The sequence below is a fragment of the Tupaia chinensis genome, unplaced genomic scaffold (genome assembly GCF_000334495.1).
Source record: "Tupaia chinensis unplaced genomic scaffold, TupChi_1.0 Scaffold000159_1, whole genome shotgun sequence".
NCBI classification, from domain to species: Eukaryota; Metazoa; Chordata; class Mammalia; order Scandentia; family Tupaiidae; genus Tupaia; species Tupaia belangeri.
In genome coordinates, this window is record NW_006159630.1 from 8,564,012 (window position 1) to 8,570,565 (window position 6,554).

At 54.1% G+C, this 6,554-nt stretch overlaps 1 protein-coding gene across 1 annotated transcript in view; it reads left to right on the forward strand.

Moving 5' to 3' along the window:
* The window catches only part of SDK2 (sidekick cell adhesion molecule 2), a 131,090-nt gene that overhangs the window by 15,866 nt on the left and 108,670 nt on the right, over window positions 1-6,554 (forward strand).

Sequence of the window (6,554 nt, forward strand, 5' to 3'; positions counted from 1 at the left end):
CGTGCCCCACGGAGAGGCAGCGGCCATCCGAGCCCCACGCATCGCCAGCTTCCCCCGCCCGCAGGTGACGTGGTTCCGGGAAGGCCGCAAGATCCCACCCAGCAGCCGCATGTGAGCACCCACTCTGGGGAACCAGGGAGAGGCCTGGGGCCAGATGTGCTGGGGAGGGCCTTCTGCAGAAACCTCGCTCAGCCCTCTGAACCCCACCAGACAGGGGACCTCCCGGGATGGTGACGGGAAGTTGCTTTATGAGGGGCGTAGCTGGCATGTGAGTGCGAGGGCTTGGGACCACGGAACCAGAGCCCCGTCCTCTTGCTGGGGAATCCCAGGCTGTTGCCCTACTCTGAGCAGGGGAATAAGTCTGTCTCCCAGACCGCTTTACAAAACCCAGCAGGCTCCATACAAAGGTGCCGTCACCATGGTGACAGCCCAGGACTCCAGCCCGCAGCTGGGCAGCCCCTGGCGTTTCCGCTGTGTGGGTGTGTCTGGTTGTCCCTGGTGTGCCAGGGCGGTGTATGTCTTGGCTGTGAGGAAGAGGTGTGGCCGGGGGAGGCCTGGGGGCGAGAGGCACACACAGCCCTTTCAGCGTTCACAAGGATCCTTCTGTGTGCCCTGGAGAGTGGGCGTCGGCCTGGCTTGTGGGCAGGAGGGAAGGGGCCAGCACCCCACCCTTCCACAGAAGCGACAGCAGGGCCTTTCCTCCCAGGCGCACTGGCCCTCCTGGCCCTCCTATCTCCCTCTCCACAGCCTGGAATCAGCCTGAGCTCTCCCCTCTCAGACTCCGGTTCTCCTGGGCTTCCAGAAATCCAGTTGTTCCTGTGGACTGGATGGAGCCCGTCCTGGGCTCTGTAGGGGCGGAGGATAGGTGGACAGTTATTGCCTTCAGGGAACATTAAGTCTACTGAGAGAAACACAATGACAATAAAACAGATGACATCACAGTAGTAATACTGCTGTCGGCTATGGTGTGGTGCCATGTCCCCGAACTGTGTTAAGCACCCGGCAGGCCTCTCCGCTCCTCCTGGGCAACCGTGCTCCCTGAGGAAGGACACACTCTCCATCTTGTTCTCTTTCCTACCAGAGCACTTGCTTAAAAAGTAGCTTTGAGGGACCAGCAGTTAGCATAATGGCTATGTCACTGAACTCCCATGTAGCTGACCGCGGTTTGAGTCCTGGACCCGGTGGCTTAAACTCACGCCAGGCGCGTGTGCGTGCGTGCCCGAGATCCCGAGAGGAGAATGGAGGAGAAGGGATTGTGGTGTGGCCAACCCCTCGGGGGGAGATTTCTCACTTTCTGTCTCTCTGTCTCTCTCTGGCTTTCTGGCAAGCGCACAGGCCCTATAGCAAAAGCCTCAAAAAAAAAAAGAAATAGCTTTGGATGAGTAGCCCTCACAACATCACCCCGTGGCTGTTGTATCCCCCTTCTATAGAATAAAGTGAAGCTCCTCAAAGCTTAGTTACTTTGCCAAGTCTCCAACTGCTGCTGCCAACCCTGGTGCCAAGGCCTCGCATTCTTGTCTCATATAAAAAATACCTGGGAACATGCATACAGACATGATGAGTCGGTTCTATTTATGGAGAACTAGTCTTGCTGCGATGATTCTCAACCTGGCCACCTGTTGAAATCCTTTGGGAGTTTTGAAATGTATTGGTCCTTGGGTTCTATACTAAGACACTCTGATGCAATTGAAAGGTGGTGTAATTTGGGTATCAGAATGTTTTATAGATTCCCCAGGTGATTCTAATGTGCAGCCAGGGCTGAGAACCACTGTCCCCCACATGTATCAGTTATCCACAGCCACAAAAATGCTGCGTAACAAAATATCCCAATAATAAGTGTCTATTTTCTTTTTTCTCCAGGTTGGTGACTTAGGTAGGGCTTGGAAGGGTGGTTCTTCTACTCTTAGCTGGGTGCTCTCCCCAGTCTGGGGCTTGTTGGTTACTGGCTGATCTAGAACGGCCTCATGGTAGATGACTGAAGTAACGAGGCTCTGTTCACATCTCATCCTCCCCCTGGTCATCTCTAGTCTGTTCACTTGGCAGCTGCAAGAGAAGCAAGAGAGAAACAGAAGCACACAATTGACAAGTCTCTGCTAATATTCCATCTGCCAAAACAAGGACATGGCAGAACTCAGAAATACAGTCAGAGCATGCATCCTTAGGCCCAGCTAAGGTTCGATAAAGCCAGCAGAGAATGGGTAACATTCTGTTGCTAATAACAGAAAATACCTGAGGCTGCGTTGTTTATTAAAATAGTGGTTTACTCAGCTCATGCATGGTTTGAAGGCCCAAGGTCCAGGGGCTGCATCTGGTGAGGATCTCTGGCTACCTCACAGCACAATGGGGGTGCAGGAACTCATGTGTCTGTGCCCACAAATCTCTTTTCTGGTCTCCTTCCCTCTCCTTATAGAAGCACCAGGACCCAGTGAAGGGGGCCCTACTCTAATAATCTTTACCTAATCTCCTAAAGGCCCCATGTTTCAACACCATAGTTGGCCTAAGTTTTCATTCTCTTTATTCCATCACAACTAAATCTCAACACATGAATTCTTGGGGACATACAAACCATAGCACATGAATATTGAGCCTACGCTGTAAAAGGGGAATACTCGACCACACAGGCACTATGACAGGTAGATGAGTCCCAGCCCCATCCTAATCCCACTCTGAGGCTATCTCACCTGCACTAATGCAAGCCAATCTTTTGGTAGTGGCCATTTGTAACACTGTGTTAAGAGGGACTCTGAGACTCTATCTAGACTTGGGGGAAAGAGCATCCTGATCCATTAGTAATGTCTGCCATGGCTGCAAGAGGTGGCATGTTGGAATTTATCTGCTCCATTTGCTGTGGTAGATGAAACCTTTCTGCAACCTCATCTAGACTTGGGGGAAAGAGCATCCTGATCCATTAGTAATGTCTGCCATGGCTGCAAGAGGTGGCATGTGGGAATTTATCTGCTCCATTTGCAACCTCCCTCCCACCATCCCTTTCCCAGCACCTCTCTGCCTTCTTTTCTCATTTCCGGCCTTCATCCTAGCCCTCTTTTCATTGCCAACACCCTCTGGTACCACAACAGAACCCTAACCTACACACATACCCCATCTTCTACCCACCCTTGCAATGCTCCTACCAGACACATGCTAGGACCCTGTAGTAATTTTTATCTCAACAACTACAGCAGATTAATATTCAGAACCAAGCAGGAAGGGTCGCTGGAAGCAAATTCTCTAGTGTCTGCATGTTAGAGGTACATATCTGATGAGCACTATCAGCCAGGCGGGTGCACGGGGCATGGAGGCATGGCTCTCTGCAGAGGGTCCTCTCACTGCCAGGGTGGAGCAGAAGCACGCCCGTGCCCTGGTGCTCATCATTGAGAAGGAGACAAGATTCCTAACAGAGATGTGAGCTGGGGCCTTCAGGCACGTTCTGGGTGATTTATTTTATTCTTAATTAAATTACCAATTGGGGCCCTGTGGCACTGAGAAGCAGGGCTGGCTTGATAGGAGTAGTGGATGGAGAGTGGGGTGGGGTGAGCCAATCAGAGGAGTGGGAAAGGAAAAGGCCTAGTAAATAACCCAGTGGAATGGCTGAAAAACCGAACCCAGCCTTTGCCGAGAGCTGAGCCCTGCTGTCCATGCCCCTAGGAATTCTTCCTCCAGCTTCTTCCAGCATGGCTGCTTCCTGAGAGCCAGGAGCAACTGCATCCCTTCAGAGTGAGGTGCGGTGTCGTGCCGTGACCATCTGTCCAGGGGATAGTTATCAGGCAGAGGGCAGTATACCCAGGGACCTTCCTTCACCACCTGCCGGGGTCAGAGGCAAGTCCAGACCCTGTGCTGCCCTTCAAGCAGGAGTTAAGGCAATGCTAGCTGCAGTAACAAATAGGTCCTCCACATCTCAGGGACGTACCTGAGAAGTTGATATATTATGCATTTGAAGTTACAAAGTGGATAAAGGATGGGGGGATGCTCCCCTCCAGAGTCATTCAGGGACCCTGAGGGCAGGAAAGCACCATCAGCACCACCTTCAAGTCATTCTGCTCTGGCGGAGGGGGCAGGACGGGACAGAGGACCATGCAGGACGCTCTCACGCCCTCACCCTAGAGGTAATGCCCATCCCATTCTCACTCCCCAGTAGCTCAGCCTCCCTGCCCCACCTGGACACAAGCTGAGCCACGAAGCACGACCCAACTTCCCAGCAACTGCAGCTCTCCATAGAAGGAGAGTCTGATGCAGGCAAGTGGCCGTCTCTGCCAGCTCTGTGCACCACGCCCCCTGGGACAGGCTGTCCTCCCCACACACTGTGGACCTTTGTGCCTGATGGTCCTTCCTCATGGGGGCTTGTCCCATGCCTTGCAGGGTGCTTGCTTCTAGGATCACTGGCCTCTACCACCACTTGCCAGTAGCACCCCAAGCTCTGGCAGCCATGAGTTGTCCAGACACAGTTCGATGTCCTCTGCAGGGTGAAGCCACTCCTGGTTGAGAACCACTGACCTAGAAGGGTGGGTCATAACGGAGACCAAGCAGACTAAAGGGCTCCTGAGACCTGACCCCTCTGGGCGTGGCAGTGGCACCACTGTTCATGGGCTCTCTGGGTCCTGAAGCTGGACCCTGTGCCCACAGAGGGCTGTCAGAGAGAGGACAGAGACAGGCAGTGGGCTGCAGCCTGCCTCGGACCACGTGGGAAAGGGCAGATGCAACAGCAGCACATCAAACCCCTCGGCCTCGGAGCTGGGAGAAAGCCCATCTGCCTCCACCCCTTGCACGGAGGAGGAAACAGGCCCAGCAAGGAGAAGTCATGTTCTGTAAAGGCCAAGGCCTGAGTGCCATCCCATAACCCACCCCTGCCGCCACCAAAGCCAGGTGTGGAAGAGACCCATAGCCCAGCATTCCCTGTCCTGGCTCTCAGCCACCCCACGGCAGGTGATGCCCACCCCTATGCTATTTTGCCGCTCTTAACATACTTTAGCTGGAACCTGGTCCTACCTGTGACCACCTCATTAGCTGGAAGTTAAAAGAGCTCTCCAGGAAAAAACAAAAAAAAATGACATCATTAGGAGTCCTGGGAATTGAGGGTCTGGGCCCGCCCTGCCCCTTCCGGAGTGAGTGTCAGATGTGAAGCACCCCGGCGAGAGGTGGGGGAGCCAGCGCACCCAAGCTGGGGAGAGCCGGGCCAGAGAAGCATTAGCGGGGATGTTTATTTGAGAGCCTGTTTAAAACTCTGTAACATTCACCTAATGGGAAAATTTGAAAAGAATTCAACTGGATTTGTCCTTGTTAAACTAACATTAAGGATGTTTAACAGCTGTCTCGGGCACATCACATTAAAATCCGGAGATAGACTTGACAAACTAATGGTTTTGTTTGTCATCGGGAGAATGGGTAAAAGGAGCTGGCAGAGCCTGGCAGGGCAGGGCAGCCGATGGCCCTGGTGCCATTCCACCCGCGCGTAACGGGGACCCAGCTTCCTGCTTGGGTGGGCCCCTCTTCCTGCCTGGACACCTGGCCTTCAGGAGGCTGCATGACAGGAACCCAGTGAAGGGACCTGGCCGAGGGGCATACACCCACCTCTGCCCCACACCACAGCCTGCCCCCTTCTCCTAACCAGCCCTGCTGGTCCCACTCTGTTGACAAGCTTCACAAAGGTAGAAACCAATGTCCAGAGAGGGACCTTTGACACCCAGAAGAGACATCTATGTCACAGGACACCTGTGCCCTCAACAAATTTAGAGTTAGGGTTAAGCCACCGATTCTGGGAGGGTCCTGCTCTTTCTTTTCTTTCTTTTTTTTTTTTGAGAGGTTTTTGCTATAGGGTGCATGTGCTCACCAGAAGACAGAGAGAGATAGAGAAACGGAAAGCAAGAAATCACCCCCCCACCCAGGGGGGATGGCCACACCGCAGTCCCTTCTCCATTCTCCTCTCAGGATCCTGGGCACGCACGCACACGTGCCACTGGGTCTGGGACTCTAACCGCAGTCGACTACATGGGTGTCTAGCAACATAGCCATTACACTAACTGCTGGTCCTGGTCCTGCTCATTTCTAAGTTCATTATCACGCAATATTCATTTGCCCTTCACTCATTCATTCCATGAGCATTTCTTCAGAGTCCAGACACTCGCCATGAAGGGGTACCAACAGCCATGGATGCAGTGACTTGGGAAAGGGCAGGACTCCAGGAGGCTCAGGACGGCCCAAGCCCAGGCTTGGCAGGGGGCCGGGGGGGCTTCAAGCGGGCAAGATCACCTTCTAGCCATGAGGGCGCTGTGCTGGGTCTGACGGGCCTGATGTTGGGATTCTCTGCAAACTAAATGTGGCTGGGCTCTGGGCCCGGGTCAGGGCTCCGTGGCTGGAGAGCTGGGTGGAGGGGCTCTGGGAGGCAGCTGGGGACAGGGAGGTCCCGCCACACCACTGCCTCAGCCCCCACTCCCACTCCCTGAGCCGCAGGGGCCCTCAGGCTGCTGTCAGAGGAATGCTTTCCTCTTCCCAGAGCCATCACGCTGGAGAACACCCTTGTCATCCTGTCAACGGTGGCTCCCGACGCAGGCCCGTACTCC